We start from the raw sequence: 20,592 nt of genomic DNA, 5'->3' as shown, positions 1-20,592 counted from the left end.
GAACTTTTTATGTAGGTTTCAGATATTTAAATATATGAAAAAAATGTTTGATAAAGGAATTATCTTCAAAACATTGGTTAATTGTTGTAAAAACGAACGCAAACTCAAGAGGAAATCAAGTTGTTCGTGTACCACGGGGGACACATTTTCGCCGAAATGCATGATATGACCATCCTCCTTATCCTGGTATATTATAAAAACGAATGTATGCAATTACATGAATAAGCTTGAGAGATCATTCCTATACGATTTTTCTCACAAATATTTACTTTAAGACTGCGCATTATTGCCATATAAATCTTACATAATTGCCAAAATCGTTTAAAAACACCTGCGTATTTCTTTATATGTGCGAATAACCTTGGAAATGGGGTAAAGAGGAATATCAACAGTTCGAACATTACAAACAGCCTTTACCATTTATTTAGGCAAGTATTAGGTAAAGGCACACAATTTTACAGAAAAATAGCAAAACGGCGAAAATGTGTCCAAGGCGAATATGCGCCACCCACTGATTGTTTTTTTTAATTTTAGTTCATTTATATGTTTTGGAGTTTAGTGTGACGTCCTTTTTCACTGAACTAGTACACAATTTTATTTAGGGGCCAGCTGAGGACCACCTCTGGCAGCGGGATTTTCTCGCTGCGTTGAACACCCATTGGTGGACTTCGGCTGTTGTCTGCTCTTTGGTCGGGTTGTTGTCTCTTTGACATATTCCCCATTTCCATTCTCAATTTTATTTGGCATTATTTATACTTTTAAAACATACCATTGAGGTGTAGTGATATGTGTCTCACCTTGATGTAGTCGCAAAATCGAGACTCAGTCCTGCTGTTTTTAGTGGCAGCAACGACGGCGTCAACAATTTGTTAAAGTTTATGATTATGTCAGTTTAAGGGGAACCACTAATGGTAAGCTAATATTACTAAGTATGGAGTTGTATTAGGATAGGCACGTCTCATTTCTATATAGGTTATTGAACACCTCGCCCCCTCAGTCATTGTCTATTGGCTTTTAAACTTTTGCATGGTTTACATGTGGAAAATATGTGCTTAGGTCAGTTTTAGGGGAAACACTAAAGGCCACACAATGTTATTTAATATACAGTTGGGTATGCATTAGCACATTTCATTTTTGCTTAAATAAGGTTTGCCCTCCCTTTAGTCATGGTCTATTGACTTTGAATCGTTTGCATAGTTTACATGCTAAAATGTATTTTTAGGTCAGTTTTAGGCGAAACACTAAAAGCAAGTCAATAATATTTGGTATGGAGTTGTATTAGCATTAGCATATCTCAGTGTCATCTGTATAAGTTAACCCTGTCCCCTCAGTCATAGTCTATTGACTTTGCAACTTTTGCAAAGTTTTCGTGGTAAAGTGTATGTTTAATTCAGTTTAACATGTTTAAGGAAAACCACCTACTATAAGTAAAAAGTAAATTCACAAAAATACTGAACTCCGAGGAAAATTCAAAACGGAAAGTACCTAATCAAATGGCAAAATCAAATGATAAAACACATCAAACGAATGGACAACAACTGTCATATTCCAGACTTGGTACAGGCATTTTCAAATGTAGAAAATGGTGGATTGAATCTGGTTTTAAAGCGCTAAACATCTCACCTGTATGACAGTCGCATCAAATTCCATTATATTTACAACGATGCGTGACCAAAACAGACATAATAGGTAAAATAGTCACAATATGGGTACAGCAGTCATCACTGTGTCACAATCTCAAAACAAACAAATATTAAACAAAAAAGCACAAAAAAGTAAAATCACAAAAATACTGAACTCCGAGGAAAATTCAAAACGGAAAGTCCCTAATCAAATGGCAAAATCAAATGATAAAACACATCAAACGAATGGACAACAACATCCTTAAGCAGCTATAAAATTTAAAAACCACATTCATTGCTTCGCGTGTCTGACGTCAGAAAACGTAAACGTCACAGGAAGAAATTTTGTCGTTCAAAGTGTTTTAAAAAAAAAAATTATGATTTCACATGGGGAATGGTGGTATACAGGGTTAAAAAAATCAAAAGTTGTGTTAGAACTAATTTCAGAAACAGACACAGATTTAAAATTATCCAGAAGTTCTTTAGAATTTTTAAGAATCCACATAGGGCTAATACCACTACGCGAGTAAAATAATTTTGTCGTTTGTGGTTCAAAGTATTTTCAAATTATAATAGAACAATAACATAATGACATTAAATGATGTTTTGTATTTAGTTATATGAGCATTTGATGTAATTTGATCCTGCAGCTTTAGTCATGGTTCGTTGACATTTTTGTTTTGATATTTTTTCTCATACCATCAAAATCATATACAAGCGAGATATATATATTTCAGACAACCGTTTAACATGCCTTTGAAATTATATTCAAATATTAATATAAATTGTACCATGAACTAGCTTTCGGCAACTGTGAGATCCTTTCCTAGTGCCTTTTGTTTTTTTTTTTCTTTTGTATTAAGAACCAATCAAATGAGTTGGTATCCAACTGATTTCGACAGTTTGTTCTTTAATAGTGTTGGTAAACAACATTCCAAGATAAGGGGAGGGGTAAGGGCTTATAAGCATATTTAACTCCTCCACAAACGTTATGTACATGCTCAAAAGCAAGCAAGGAACCTATAATACAGAGAATGGCGTTGCTAGCAGTCTGTCAAAATTGTTAAAAGTATTATTGTAGTAGAAATCAAGCTGTTGGGTTTCTTTTATTAATTGATTTATATTTTGTCATCCCAGTATGTATTTATCTATTCAACCTTTTTTATGTCTTCAGACATGGATTTGATTTTGATTTTATAATATGGTTTGCTAGTTTGGCTCTACCTGTATTTCAGACGGAATAGAACATCCGATTTTAATTTTTTACGGTGATATTGTATACCGAGCCCGAAAATTTAGAAAGACAAAGTAACATGTGAGACATGTCGACCAATTTGTGAAACAAAGAACGATACCAGACTTTATAATTTTGTACGCCAGACGTTCGTGTACAAAAGACTCATCAGTGATGCTCGAATAAAAAAAGTTAAAAAGCCAAATAAAGTTTGAAGTTAAAAATCATTGATGAACAAACAGATCGAAAAGTTATTCCAAATGCCTGATAGACTGGTAAAACTACTCTAAGGGTTCCAAATGGTTTCGAGTCACTAGACCAAACATGTTAAATGACCACCTAGTTAATCGTCTTATGCCATGGCGTTGTCATCTTGTTTTGATCTGAGAGATTGAATGTCCATTTGGTATTTTCGCCTCTGTTTATGTATGAAGCTGATTGGATTCTCTTATCATAAACATCTCTAGGCTTGCAATATAGACTAACCAAAATGACAGGTTTATGAGAGTGAATACAAAGAAAACCAAAGTAATCATTTTCAACAAGGTGGGAAAACATCTTGTTCATGCCTTTAGATTAGTAAAATTTAGATTTGATTAGATACATAAATAAAATAAGAATAAATCACACTATATAAATATTATATAATTCCTTACATTCGAATACCATGCCAGCATCGTATTTGAACTAAATTTGATCAAATGAAGTAGGAGAAGAATTTTTTTAATCACCAGTAGTAAGCATACAAAAGATAGAAATGACCGATTAAATTTGATCGTAGATAACTGTTATTAATTTTGTTAACAAGTGTGAGGTTGACAGATTAATCTAGCTTATGAATCATGAAGAAATTAATATCGTTGCCTGTCTTGCTCAGCTCATGTAAACTAACTATAATTTGCAGTACTTCAGTTTGTTTTCACAGTTGTAACCAACTTTGTCATAATCAACGTGACTTTATTATATGTATATGTATAATAAAGTAAAATAACAGAAATACCAAACTCCAACTCGGAAATTCCTTTGGCAAAATCAAAAAGCTCAAACATATCAAACGAATGGAAAACAACTGTCATATTCCTGACCTGGTACAGGCATTTCCTTATAAAGCAAATGGTGGATTAAACCTGGTTTTATAGCTAGCTAAACCTCATATTTGTATGACAGTCGCATAAAGTTCCATTATATGACAACAATGTGTGAGCAATTTTTTTTTATTTTGTATTTCTTTGTATTTTATTTAGTCTCTTGTTTTGGTGGATCAGATTCAATCATGATTAGTAAAAAGCAGAATTCTCAAAATATACTGCCGAAATTTTCCTTATTGCTAATTTTCCTTTTTTGAACGGTGATGTTCCTTTGTTACCGTCATACGGTTTTTTTATATCACAACTCGTTCGCTATGCCCGTGTCTGTAGTGACGTTTTGGATTTAAATGAGCGTAATATATGTATTACTGGTAAATTATAAAGTCAGGAATTAATTCACAACAAATTACATAAAACCTTCACCAAATTCGTCCATAGATACAGATTTGGTTTGCAAGTTTGGCTCTACCTGTAGAAAACTGTTTTCAAACGGAATAGAACATCCGATTGTAATTTTTTACGGTGATATTGTATACCGAGCCCGAAAATTTAGAAAAAATCCAGGTGAAATTATCAAGCCTTTAAAAAACTTATTTTAAAATGTTACGAATTCAACACTGCAATTAATTCTTTGAATATTTTATTTTTTGGTATGAATATTGATGTTGTTATCAGTAAATTAAAACCATACTAAATATAATTGATTTACTCATATGCACTTTCACGTCACTACAATCTGTCAATACCTATATTTTGACATTGCACAAGCTCATGTTTGTCTCTAACTTTTAATGACGACCTTACACTGAATCCATTGGATGTTGGATTGGTATTGATATTTTGATGAGTCAAGCCCTTTTCAACTGATTTTTTCTTATACTATGCTGTAGCACCACTGTCCTAGGTTAGGAGAGGGCTGATTGCTCACAAAACATGTTCAACCCGCCACATTCTGTATTTGCCTGTCCCAAGTTAGTGCATTGGTCGTCGTTGGTTCATGTCCGTCATATTTGTTTTTCGTAAGCTGTTTTGTTATGAAGTATCAATTGAATTGTTTCATATTTTTAATGCCGAGGCCTTTTATAGCCGGCTATACGGTATGAGTCTTTCTGTATTTCTAATTATTGAAGGCTATATGGTTGCCTATAATTGCTCACATCCACTTCATTTGAACGTTGGTGAATAGTTGTCTCATTGGCAATTTTACCACATCTCCGTATCTCATATAGACATTTCAACATGTGCACTTTCACAGTAGGTATAGTGTCCGGCGGAAATTGTGTTTTTTCGAGTGAATCGGTCCACTTTTTTCGAGTGTAGATCAGGTTTTTTCGAGTGAATTTACAAGCGGTCAGATCGATTTACTGCTATTTTGCGAGTAAAATAGTTGCATTCGTTACTGTTCATCTTATTCTCAATCCTATACATCTTTTGAACACAAAAGACGCAGAATTTCCTTGTAGTTCACTTACAATATAGTGTTTATTGTCTGTGTTCTTTCAAGAGCAACATTTAAAACGTTCGGGTTTTTCAACAAATGTTCCGGAGTTTTTGTAGAAAATGTGAATAAGAAAGAAGACATTCTTTGACTTAAAAACTGACTTTTTCTAGTTTGAAACTGTAGTTTAGCGAAGGACAATATTATATATTCTTACACAAAATCAGATTACTATGTTGATCACATTTAACCATTTTCAGATTAATGATTTGAATTGAATGGAATATTTAATAAAAAAAATGAAAACAATACTTCATAATTTTATGCTATATGACCAAAAGGACCTAAAAAATTAGCCAAATCCATCTAAGGAAAATTTTGCCTGATGGAGTTGAAACCTTAGCCTCTTTATAATTTTTAAACTTATAAACGGACAATTATAAATGATTCATTGTTGGTTTCTTAACGTCCAGTGGCAAATGTGTCATGAATATGTTCAGGACGAGAACAAATTAACAATAAATTCGATAAATAAGTCCTGTAACAGAGGACTTTTGGGATGAAGATCGGGAAATTTAGACTGCCACTGAAAATGAGAGTATATTGGATATGGACAGAAATTTTGCCTCGCAACAGGCCACCTACGGACCCTTCAAAGAGCTGTTGCAAGGATTTTTAACGTGCAATGAACTTATCAATCTCTCTACACGCCCCATTCTGATTAGACATGGCTGCGTATTTGAACATCCCAAACAGCCAAACAAACGTCCCACTTTAGCAATGGTCGATCGGAAGAGGACTTATACATCTGCGTCATTTGAACTTTGAACTTTGGTGGATAGTTGTCTCATTGGCAAACATACCACATCTCCGTATCTTTATATGTAGTGACCATATTTCTATTCCCCTGCCCCCCCCCCCCCCCCCCCCCCCCTTGGAGGTAAATAATTTTAGAAAGGTTTGTTATAAATCATGTAAATACCGAAGTACTGACTACAGAGCTGATGATAAACTCGGGGATTTGTCCAATGTATTCAATAAACAACGAAATTAATAATCGGTAAGCTTCGATACGATCCTTTTGAAATAATAGTAATAAAAAAAAAAGAATAGATGAACAATATAATATGCGTTCACTTCACAAATATACATTGTCAATTTCTTAGCTATGCTGGTGCTTTATTACTGTGTGACCAAGCATAGCATACGCTTGATCAGTAGGAGCAATTGATCATTGTTCTTGATTTCCATTTCTAGAACGCTAAACATTATTTCTTATGAAGCAAGAATCTTGCAATCTGATTGGTTAATTACCCGGGTGTAAATAAAACTCACCTTGTTTCACCAGGGGATGAAAAATATGCCAAAAAAATACAAAAAATACAAAATTATGAAAATTAAAATTAAGGAAAAAATAATAATAAATAAAAAAAAAAAAAAAAAAATAGATTGCAAGAAAAAAATCCAAGTGAAGAAAACAAATATTTTCCAATATTCGCCAAATAATCAAATTTAAAAATTTTTCACAAATAAATAAAAAGATGATAAATGACAATGCACATTAACGTCGGTGTTGAAAAATGAAAAAAACATAAGAATTGGTTTTCAATTCTATTCCCGGGAATAAAAAAGGAAACGAACGCTAACTAAGAAATAAATTCGTTATCTATGTGCAATCACGGGTGTATGAAAATGCATACGACCTTCGACTGTGCCTCAGGGTGTATAGATTTTCAACACCAGTGTAAAATTCAGTACACTCATGATTACACCACGATAGTTAATATTTCCATCAACACAAATAGTAAATGAAACATTAAGGATATATTTTCTGTAAAAAACACATTTATCCGCTTTACACACTATGTGTACGTACGTCTTAGTCCAACATGTCTGAGCTCTTATAAAAATTGTTACATCACGAAATATGTACTATTTGAAATCCATATCGGTGCATTAACATGAAGATTCCTAAATGCAAATGAACGATTACTTTTTATGAAATGTACGTGTTAATACAGCATTATCAAACTGATTTAATGCATTGTTTCGTACTTTGAAAAGTACTTTATTTGAACCTTTTCATTGTTTTTAAACGTACTGACGTAAACTGACATATTACATATGAAGTCAATGAAATGTTGTTTATTCACTCGATAAAACAAGGACACACTCGAAAAAACGCGGACTGCTCTCGAAAAAACACGGACATATAAGAATGAATTTACTCTCCAAAATGTCTTTTTCAATGTAAAAAACCCAGAATTTGTGTAAAGTGTCTCGTATATCTAAGTATACATAGATTCCATGTGCACATTTCCGTTGACATTTGCAATGGTATGTGTATATAATTGGCTTTAATCTATATTGAATAAAGCATGGTAAGGCTAAATTAAACGTTTTAAAAACAAAATAATGTAGGGTTGATAATATCTTTTTATCAAAAACACTAATTTATCTTCTATGATCTTGTATATAAGATTCTAGCATCTTTTGTTTTGTTTTACCAGAAAGGAAGTCTGTTTGTTTACATTTTTTATCATATACACATGAAAAAAAGTGGTCACTCGAAAAACCACGATCCCAGCCGGACACTATACCTACCGTGACTCTAGTTAAAATAATTTACCAAAATCTAAATAATATGATAATGTTAGAAAACAGCAATGTCGATTGAGTTTGTCACCATTTGAGTATTTATTAGAGCAATCCAAAGAAGGGTTTTTACAAGAACAAGCAAACGTCTATCTAGAGTAAAACTTTTGAAATAAATTGCGATGGAACCTTTTTCAAAAAACATATTACAATTGTAAAAATTGTCTTCAATTAGCAATGACCAAAGCGAAATGATATTTTGATTTTAATACAAATGTTTATGAGTCTAAAAGTTGTGCAGACATTTAAAGTGTTTCATATTATTCATATATCGATGTTTTTTTTTTGTCAAATGCCCTGTATTGAAATCCGAGTGAAACAAATACAAGGGAATTTAGCCATGTCAGTGACTCATTGAAATATGGAAACATAATTCCGATTTTATTTCCTATTGAAAACCTTGCTAAAAATAGTTTCCCGTTTTAGTAGCAACTTAAATTTTAATTCTTAAGAAAACTATTTTATGAAATATGACAGTATTATCAGTAAGTATTATTGCTACCTATCTTTTGTTCAATGCATAAAATAAAACAAAACTATTTTTTTACGCATTATTGATTAAATAGAACTATAATGGAATCAAATTACATTTACATTCAAAAACACAATATAACAATTATCTAGTTAATGACAAATAACAAGCCAACACATGTGTTTTGTATTTAATTTGAAAAGAGTTCGTCGACTGTATATAGTATGTTAAACTGAATGCCAACTAAATTTAAAAGAACTGATAAATAAATTGGTACACTTAAATGCTATCAGAGTAATCAAACTTCTATTTACTTTTAATGCTAGCCTGTACAGAATCTGTTAGCGTATTTAAGGTAAATCATATGTTATTAGTACAGAACTGAGCGAAAATGTGAAGGGTGCATAATACAGAATGTTCATTTACTAACAGATACGTTTAATTAACAAATTTGACCAGATATTATACAACGGCTGTCAATAGAAGTATGAACTGATAGACCTTCCGAAGAACAAAAGACAAACCTGCCAACGTTTCAAAATCTCCATGGGCGATTTTAAGCGCAAGAGGACATAATGCTCCTCTTATATTGTCATAAGTGTCACTTTCGACTTTACTTGGGGTTCGTGGTACCCAATCTTTTGTTTTCTGTGTAGAGTTTTGTGAGGTTTTGTTTTTTTTCGTGTAATTTTTTTTCTCTCATTGTGTTGGGTGTGTTTCTTCGACTTATGCTGTTTGAGTTCCCTTTGTATATCCCCCTTCTTTTTAAATTAGAATAAATCGCAAAAAGTAAAAGTTAGTATATTTTTCTATAGTAAATAAACACATCATAGATACCAGGATTAAAATTATGTAAACCAGACGCGCGTTTCGTTTACAAAGGACTCATTAGTGACGCTCGAATCAAAAGAGTTAAAAAGGTAAAATAAAGCAAAAAAATGTAGAGCATAGTAAGACAATCGTGTATATTTGTTTTCATTAAAAACACTTAATGCAATGAAATTAACATGTCACACCCCCTCTTTTACATTTTCAACAAGAATCTACAAATAATACACAGAGGACTATAAAAATCACACAAGCTGTAGTTTTTTTTTCTATCATTAACCCAATAGCCATTTCTTCGGTACTTACATCAAAATACGTATATTGTTGTATGAGAGTTGCTGTTTTGAGACTGGAAAATGTTTTAGATTAAGGAATATATATCCCTCATGCATAGCTCTGATTCCTTGTACTGGTTTTAGGTCCAAGCTTGTATTGTTTTGTGTCTTTGTTTTTTTTAAAGGTTTTCTATATTTGTATTTGCTTTTGGATTTTGGAATATAAAACTTAATGTATGATGAAAAAAACATTTACATTTATCAAAAATGAGACATTTCATTTTTCTGTCCCTTTGGTATCTCTCGCCTCTCTTTTAATATTTTGGAGGAATAGGCTAATATTACTAATTCTTTGTACAATCACAATCGAAAAAGTTATTGATAATTATACATGGAAGTTAGAATGTGAAAGAGTTTTAACTACTTTACAGTTTGAAACTAATGTGAAAGACTAAATATACTGGCTATATCATATATCTAACAAATAAAAACAAATAATTATGTTTTTTTTTAATCCTTGAGATTAGTCTGGTTAACATTATAATGCAATTACATTTATTTCCAGTGCCTGGCATCAACATTTTGTACAGATGTAAAATAGCATGGCAGAATTTCAACAATTCAAACATATAATAGATAAATGTGTTCAACAAAACCATGATCCAGCAAGTGTGTACCAGAGGAAGCATACAGATTTCACAAATGATATGATATCTGCCTTCCCCAACTCTCCTACCGCCCAGAAATACAAAACTGCATATGAAATGTTCAAGAAAGGACAATCAATCCTATGTCAATTTACGAAAACTAAAGTGGATACTGACGATGACTGTGATATCCTGCAATCAGCTTTTTATAGCTATGCTATAGGAGAAATGTCTGATAATATCTTGTTTGGCAAATTTAAGCCACCAAAAGATGCATCTGAACTTGTAGATCAATATCTTAAACATAGACCGGATGATATATTATCGGATTACTGTAAAACCATTTTTGACTTTCGATCAGAACTTGATGAACGAAATGGAAGTGCATTGCCTAAATTTAAACATTTACATATAGCTATTCGTACAACGGAAGTGTTTGCAATGAAAGTAAGGGAAGCTACTCCTACCTCAAAAATTAAACGTCAAATTCTTCCTAAATTGTACAATACGTTAGGTTCGTTTTATGCAATAACAGAACAGGGAATTCGTGCACTTGATTCCTTTCAGAAAGCATTTGATATTGACAATAACGATTATGATTCTCTCTTTGGCGTTGCGTGGTGGCAAAGGGAGGAGAAACCAGATGATGCCATTAATTTGTTCCATAAGTATTTAGATGTCGCACCAGAATGTGATAAGAAGTATTATGATGCGTTTTATTCACTAGCAGTTGTATATCTCACGTCTTATGTTGATGTACCAAAATTTAAAGAATATTACAGCAAGGCACTAGACGCCGAAAAAAAAACAGTTGCCGTTTTATCCACTTTTCAACACATCTTCTAGACAATGTGCCAACATGATGATGGAAGTTTGTAATAATATGTTTATGCGAAAACAGTTACATAATTAGACTGCAATTTTGTGTTGTTCAACAATTATATTTAAAATCTGTTTAATTGATACTTATAATTGACATTAAGACTTGCTTTAGAGCTCCTTGTTTTTTTTTATACATTTGGGCGATTTTTATTCTTTTTTCAATAATGACAAAGCTGCAATAAAAATGTTTATTGTATTTCTTTCACGTAGTTGTTTAAGCGATATTTTTGAACATTGTCATAAAGCGGGAGGTTTGGCATGCCATGAAACCAGGTTCAACTCACCATTTTTTTCTCAAAATGTCCTGTACCAAGTCAGGAATATGGCAGTTGTTATCAAATAGTTCGTTTCTATGTGTGTTGGCGTTTGTTTTTGTTGTACTTCGGTGTTCCTGTTGTTCCTTTGTTTTCCTCTTACATTTGATGTGTTTCCCTCGGTTTTGGTTTGTAATCCGGATTTGTTTTATCTCAATCGATTTATGACTTTTGAACACCGGTAAACTACTGTTGCCTTTATTTAAATAGAGAAAAAAATCATATCAAGTACCTTTTAGGTCGAAATATTAGACTTCTAATTTCTGTCTAAAGCTTTTATCGTAGTTTTGCTTTTATTTCACTTTAATTTTGTGTCAGTTTACATTTGACCAGTCCTTCCGTCTATAACCGTGACGTCCATTTTTTACTTTTAGTGGTTTCTTTTATTGACCAGTAACATGTATTATTTTATTTATATTAACACGTGTTTTATTTGCAGTCTGTGAATCAGTTACTTTCGATTTGAAATAGGTTTCCCACCTTTTTTATTGTGTGCACTAATTTTTTTCACGATCACATGGTTTGTGTATGAATTTTTAGAAAAAGCTTAACATCCCAAAGGAAAAAAGGATGACACTGTACCAAATATAGGAAAGTGTGTATTTATGTATTCATAATTATTAAATAATAAATCTCTTTTGAATGAGTCAGTTTTTGTCGTTTAAAAAACTGTAACAAAGATTTTGACTCGATAGAGAGTTTCATTTCAAACAAACATTTATCGCATTGAAATCCTCACCATAACAAACTTATAGAATATGGGGCTGATTTACCGGCAAAATCATTGGTTTATCAATTACTCATTTATACTTTTTTTTATGCCCATAGAGGCTAAGAACTGAACAGAGGAGTTAGACGGAACTATTGTCTATTATCATGTAAACTGTTATAGATGAAATTCGTATTCGGATTTTTAAAATCTAATTATCATACTTAAACAATACTTGTAGGAGTTATTGCCATAAATTGCCTTTTTACCATGTACGCGATTTATCTTGAAACTATAATATATAAAGGCAAGCAGTTATAGGCAGAACATCGTGAGTCGTCTTATATGAGTTATTGCCCAATAATGGATCTTACCCATGTTTGGTTTTTGTTTGCCAGAAACTATTGGGCAATTCCTATTGCATTGTATCAATTTTATTCAAGAATGCCAAGTAAATAATGCATGCTCCTTGAAGCCTCTAGTTCATATTTGTGGCCTTAATCTTGAAATTAGATAAATAAGACGAATCTCACTGGGACTTTGAGATGAAGAACAGCAATAAAAGCGCTGTTCCTTTGCTTTTTGTGTGTTTTTTTGCAGTGCATATACTGATTTTGTGTCATGGATGGATACCCCATATCCTTTGTTTTTCTATAAGATCTACAAACAAGTGAAATACCTGAAATCATCAGTCAACTTTTTATAGGCATTATTTCCTTAAATGATTGTTTTACCTGTTGCCCCGCCATACAGCTAAAATAACCAACAAGACAATATCTTGAAAACTATAAGAGATAGAAAGAAACTTAAAACAGTAAACAATCAGCTATACATGATCTACAAACAAATCAAAGTAACATAAATTTTCATACGACTTCTTTAGGAAATAATTACCTTTCAGTGAAAAATTCTTTTCGAATTCTATGGTTTTGCAAAAACTTTATTTGTAAGAGAGACGCCGTACGCAGGTACAATGGATCTAGACTACAAATATTCAATAGGACTAAAAGACTAAAGACTTATAATGCCATTCGATGTAATTTGTTTTATCTATTTATAAGGGTGTTTGTTTACTACATCTGTATTGGAGAGGGAGGGAGATGAAAAAAACGCAAAAATAAACAGCAAAAAGGTCTTCAGTAGGGTCTACATAATAAGAATTACATCATTATGAGAGTTTTTTTACACTTACTTTTAACGACAATTTTGAATGCGGATCTGGGATTCTTTAGAAAATTAATATTCTGGCCTAAAATAAACCCAAGAAAATAAATATTGCCAAAGACATGAATGACTATTCTTCCCATTAAAAGGCAGAAAATGGTTGGGTACAAAATCGCCATCAATTATTTGCTCGGAAAAGCCAACCGTCCAGAAAATATAATATTACTGTATATTCTGAAATGGAATTCTTAATTGATAGCAAAACTACACGCTTACTATCAAATTTGCGGATTTTTGTCTGTAGGTATCTCAAAATACACCGTTGCTAGTCACTTTTCTTCATTAAATGAATAATTGCCAAGTAATTATCTAATATGCTTAACTCCTGACCTTTGAATTAGGAATAATTTATAATATGTTTAGCTGCTACATTAGAAATAAGAATGTACTATGATTGCAATGAGACAACTCTCCAACAGAGACTAATTGCAAGGGCGCAACATTTTTCAAGGCAATAGATTACTGCAAGTTATAATAGATTTTTGTGAATTAGAAAATGAGGAGGGAGCGATCTTATTCTTGGACCAACAAAAAGCATTTGATAGGACGGAGTGGGAATGGATAGATGTTTGTTATTGTTTATTAAAATTTGGGTTTGGGGGAAAATTCAGGAGTTGGGTAAAAATTCTTTTCTCTAACGCTAAGACGTGTATTCATACGAATGGGTTTACTTCTAGATTTGTAAGCATAACTCGTTCAATTCGTCAAGGATGCGCAATCGCTCCCATGTTATATATTCTGCAAGCAGAACCACTTGCAGCATCAATTAGAAACAACCCCAATATAAAAGGAATAAAACTTCCAACTAGAACCGGGGACTATATTGAAACAAAGCTAAATATCAATGAATATGTTTGCCGACGAGACTCAACTCTTTAATAAAAATGAGAAGTCTATCGAAGAAACATTTAAAACCTTAAAACTGTACGAAAACGCTTCAGGGGCTAGAATGAATATGGAAAAGACTGTGGGTATGTATTTAGGCAGGTGGCGAAATAAAAAAACAAAATTTAACCAAATTAAATGGTCTAAGCGGCCTGTGAAAGCATTAGGGGTTCAACATTGATATAGGGTAGACTTAGATCAAATTTGGTTAGAAAAAAAATTAAAAAAAAAGAAGCTGTATGTAGGTTTTGAAATCAAGAGATCTCACATTTACGGGAAAAGTTTTGATTATTAAATCATTTGTACTGTCTATGATTTGATACGAAATTGAAATGAGAGGTATTCCAGATATATACGAAAAACAAATAAATAATAGTATATGGTTTTTTATATGGGACAGGAAAACAAACCAAATCGCAAGGACAGTGTGCTGTTTACCGAAAGAAAAAGGGGGACATGAATGATAAACTTAAAGGACTTTATAAAATCAAAATAGGTAAAAAGAATGTACAGTATTGTAAAGTCAAAAGCACATAAATGGAATGCAATAGGTAAATACTGGTTAACGTCACTGGACGAAAAATATGATACAGACTTTCTTATATGTTCTTGTTCGGACACTAGAGGTTTTGGGCAAAAAAAATGTCTATATATTATAAAAAACTTTTGATTTCCTGGACGAACTTGCAGAAAACTAAAAAATCCGTCACGAAAGAGGACCTTTTAGAAGAAAATATATTTGGCAATTGTAAATTCAAGTTCAAGGGTCATGCCTTATATTATGCAAATGTTGCCTCCAGTGGAATAAAAGAAATAAAAGATATATAGGACTTAAACAATCAATCCTTTAAAACTTCTTTCAAAATCCTTAACAAGCTAAAAGATAAAAGGAACTGGATAGCACAATATAGCTGCATTAAAGCTTCATTAACGCCTGAACAAATTGACCTTTTAAAAACAGACACTATCGTGCAGAGTAATTCTGATAGACCTATGAAAATAATAAATTCTTGTCAATTTAGAAAAAATGGAGTTGTTGTTGATGCCAAAAAATTGTGCCTTAAAGATATTCGATACTTTCATGAAAATAATACAACTCCAAAAAGTCAGTTTAAGTGGAATTTACATTTTGGGAAGGAAATACCATGAGGAGTAGTTTGGGACAATTTAAAAAAGAATTTAGGTAAAAGGAAAACTAAACAACTTCAATGGATGTTACTTCATAATATAATTTACACGGAAGAAAAATTAAAATAAATGAATCGCTCAAACGGAAAGTGTCACTTTTGTTATGAAAAAGAATCACTATTTCATTTTTTTGAAATTTTTGAGAAAATATGGGAATTTTGTTCAAAATTGAGTATCGAAAAATTACAAAAATCGGAAATGAGTATCATTTTGGGTGTCATAAATGCAGATACATCTTATTTTCAAATTCTAGATACGGTGCTTCTTATCACGAAATGGGTTATTTGGAAAACTAGAAACATCGCAAAATATCAAAAGAAAGGGATAATTAAATCGAGGATTTTGAATATGATCAACCATGAAATGCAATTTTTGTTCAAATCTCTTATATAACAAAATACGAACAATGAAGCCTTTTCTACTATGTGTGAGACTTTTTGTATATAATTATATATTTTTGAGTGGTCAGGCCAGTGTAATGACCACTTCAATACTGAATAAATTATCATATACATTGTACTCAACTCCCTCTATGTCATGTATGTACTATGCATTTTCTATTGTGTATGTAAACTATGTCTATTATAGATCTATACTTGTAACAAGGACAAGTTGTATCAACAGGTACATATTATAAGCAAATATTTACTCACCATATCTTTGAAACAAATCCTTTTTGGGAAACAAAAGAACGGAGTGAAATGCTATAATATTGAAACTGCTTAATATATACAGGTAGCTTGTGAGAGAAAAAATATACAGATAGAATGAATACTTTATTCAAATGATTATATATGGTGTGATGTATACATATATAGATAGATGACAATTACATAGATATATGATAATTATAAAGATAGATGTTAATTATTTATAATGGGATTTGTTTTCCCCTCATTTGCATTTTCCCCGACAAATGAGACTGTTAAAATTTGGGACCCCCTTAGTTGCTTCCCTGGGCAACTTAGGGTTGATGTAACAGGTGATAATTAATAAAATATGTTTAAGATTTAAAAAAAAAAAAAAAAAAAAGAAGATCAAAATAGAATGAATATTATTAGTCGGAAATGCTGTGTCCTGTCATTGCAGCAAAATCCACTGTTTAAAAATAAAAAGATCAACAAATAACAACCATTTTATTTTGCGTTTTATTGACACATTTTCAAAAAGGTCAAAATCTTTATAAATAACAAAAAAAAATAGTTACACGCATATTGCAAATAATACAATTTTATGAACTCACTATTTTTAAAACTAAATGAAAGCATCATTTAATCTGACTAACTTTCATTCCAGGACTTTCCATCAACTTTTTGATAGCAATGCCAATTATGGAACAGTTATCACAAGTTCTAGATTTAATTGGTGCGACTGTTCAACAAGGTCACGATACAGCCAGTAACTACCGAAGTAAGCATTTTGAATTTCAGAATCTATGATATCGGCTTTCCCAAACTCGCCTACCGCCCAGAAATATAAGACAGCACATTGAAAGTTCCAAAAAGCACAATTAATACTAGGTCAATATATAAAATCAGGGGTGGATACTGAAAGTGAATGTGATTTCCTGCAGCCAGCTTTCCATGGCTTTGCTGAGGCATACATGTGTGATAATATCTAGTATGATAAGTTCAAATCTCCAGAAAATACACCTGATCTCGTAGATCGATATCTTATACATAGACCTGATGACATATTATCGGAGTTCTGTAAACATATATATGTTTATAAATCACAACATAGTGGAAGTGAATTTTCAAAATTTAAACATTTACAAATGGCCATTCGCACTTATGAAATATTTGCAATGAAAATACAGAAAGCTAACACTACCTCAGATATTAGACGAAAAATACTTGCTACTTTGTACAACAGATTAAGTTCGTCATATACCATCTCAATTCAGAGAATCCGTGCAATCGATTCCTTCCAAAAATCATACGATATTGATAAGGACTACCATGATTAGCTTTTCGCTATTGCGTGGTGGCATCGTTTGGAGGATCCAGAAAAGGCTATTTATTTGTTTCATAAGTATTTCAATGTTGCACAAGAATGTGATAAGAAATATAATGATGCATATTATTCACTATCAGAAATTTATAGTTCGATATACGGTAATACCAAAAAAGCTAAGGAGTATTATCTCTTGGGTTTAGATGCTGAAAAAAAAGCAGTTGCCATTTTTCACCATCGACAACACTGCTTCGAAACTTCGTGCAACATTGAAAATTGAACTTTCTGATGTAATGTAATGAATGTAAATTATTTGCGCTCATGTTGTTTATTAATTGTTATTGTTGATATCGCTTTAACGTAGTATCTATTTATGAGTATTATTGACGCTAAATGCTTGTGTTTTAAAAAACTCCTTTATAAGTGTTTATTTAGTGAGAATCTGAGAAATTGAACTTGTGTTTTGTGCTTTCTTGAGTGTTAAATAAATATAAAGAAAAGTACCTTTGAACATGATATTTATTTTTTTATTCCTGTTACACAATTGAAAAAAAAATATATACATTGTATTAGTACCGAACTCAACTTTTCCACGTCTTGCATCAGTTAATTGTAACTGTATACAAATGTTTAATAATTTTGTTTGCGTTGATTAAAATCTTTATTGTTTTATCTTGAAATACAAGTATATCATGTCTTTAATAAAGGAGATCAACTTTTAAAAATAGCTACACACCCACCACTAAGGCAGCATATGCAGATGTCTCTGGAATAATTCTTCTGAGTAAAATGTTAATATTATAAAAACACAACCTTTTTCCCAACAATCAGGTTTTTCTTGTTACTAAAAACCTAATTGCAAACATATATAATCACTTATTCTACTAGCAGCTTCACCAAGCACTTTATAAGTTTGATTATCTTTAGAGTCTGTTTAAGTATGTTGTTGTCTGCTTTCCCTTAGAATCCTGATTTGTGATTGTGTTCCGTCGTACGGTCAGTTTTTGGTATAATTAAATGTATTAAATACATGATAAATCTACAATCATTTTTATTTGGTTTATTGGTTTCAGTTGCATGTTAGGCATAAAGTAATTAAGGCTATGCCAATTTTACTTGCCCCATGAATTACCAAAGATGCACCGTCATTAGTTTTCAATTCTTTTTTCTTTTGTATTCTTTGGGATAGAATATTCAGTATTTTATCATTTTAGATGATGTATCAATGCAATTCAGGGATTGATTGTTCTAGTAGATGTTTGCTTTTTAGATTGATTGATGAATTAGTGTTGCTTGCTGAAATGTCAGTGGAAATTATTAACCATAAGAAAAGTTAAATAATAAAAATACCGAACTCCAAGGAAAATTCTAAACGAAAAGTACCTAAGCAAATGGCGAAAATCAAGAAACCCAAAAACATCAAACGAACGGATAACAACTGTCATATTCCCGACTTGGTACAAACAAAATGTACATATTTTACTTTCTGTGTATATTCATAATACTGTAACAGTTGTCGTTGGTTTAATTAACACTTGATTCTTCAAGTGCTTGTGGATTATCAATCCTGAGGATTCTAATCGTCTAGTGTGTTGTTACTTTCATGATGTCAACTATGATATAATTACTTAAACTATTTTTGATAACTGACTTTAAACTCGTTTTAAACACGTTTTTATCATTTGCTTTCTAAACTTGTATAATAAATGATTCTTACGAACGTTGTTACTAAAAGACATATAAACTAGAATGAGATAACATTTTATAATTACAAATTACTTGCAAAAACTGTGTAAACATAGGATAGTTAATATAGTGTTTATAATAAAGCCAGTGATTTAAAATATACAAATTTTAAATAAGGTGGAAAGGGGGCTATCATTTGTCTTTTTCTTAAGCGGTGACTGATTCAGTAACAAGGATCAGACATACTTGCTTATCGATTATTACTCATGCATTCAGTGAGAGTTCAAAGGCGCTTTATCCCTTGTGACCCAATTACCTGTTTTTATGGCCCCGCAACAAAGTTGTTGGGCCATATAGTTTTACCCTTGTCCGTCATTCCGTCATTCCGCAACAAACCATAATACGCAATTATTTTCTAAACGCCTTCAGATATTAGGCTGATTTTTTGTATGTGAGTTAACCATGATGAGTTACATATCAAGTTTAAGTTTCGTTTCGCTTTGCTAATTTTTACCGAAATTACGGGCTTTGGACTTTGATAAATTGTTGAAAATCACAGTTATACGGACTTTTTTTCTAAACGCCTTCAGATATTGGGCTGATTGTTAATATGTGAGTCTACCATGATGAGTTACAGATCAAGTTTATGTTTCGTTCCGCTATGATGATTTTCATGTCGTTTCAACACATCTTGTTAGATCTGCAGTATATCCACTTCCTGTTTACTGATAGTTTGAAATTTAACTACTCTTTGATCAAGGAAATTTTTCATCAAACTAGTATTGGTCTTCAGAGCTGGATCCTATCCATGCATGTTTGTTACCACATGTGTTGTTGAAATTGCAGATTTTTCAATTTTTTGAGAGGGGGCCATTCGTGTCGTATTGAGGCATCTAGTTATAGATGTAATTTATGTGAAAAGAGCACATAAAATTATCCTTATTAAAGAGCTAATTATGTCACAAAAGCTTAATGTAAATAATGGGGTAACGAATTAACTGACTGCAAGACAAAGAGTAACTGTAACCATAAAAATATTTCCATTTAATTCACACCCTTCTTCCATTTAATATCCTCTTGTTCAAGTCGAATAAAATCAGTCGCAACGTAAATGAAACGAGACAAAGTCCTGTATTTTTGATCACATTTTATTTACAACAAAACGAAAATGTTTTTATTTTGATTTATATTTTTTGTTCTTTCTTTCATTGATATCAAATTTACCGTGAAATATATGTTATTGTTGTCGCGAATTTACTTTTACTTTTTTATTTTATTTTCATACGTCATTCTTAAATCTTAAATCTTAAATATGGTTTTTAATTTTTGTTTGTTTCGTTTCGTTTCGTTTCGTTTTTTTTTATTTTGTTTCGTTTGTACGTATGTTTGTTTGTTAGATACTGTGTATCTTTTCAAGGAGTGGGGCATATATGTATCTATAGTCTCCGTTACAAAAACCAAATTGGCGTAAACTTTGGGATTTTAGAAT

The sequence above is a fragment of the Mytilus californianus genome, unplaced genomic scaffold (assembly GCF_021869535.1).
Source record: "Mytilus californianus isolate M0D057914Y unplaced genomic scaffold, xbMytCali1.0.p SCAF_8, whole genome shotgun sequence".
In the NCBI taxonomy this organism is placed as follows: domain Eukaryota; kingdom Metazoa; phylum Mollusca; class Bivalvia; order Mytilida; family Mytilidae; genus Mytilus; species Mytilus californianus.
Note: the sequence above shows the minus strand (reverse complement) of the source record.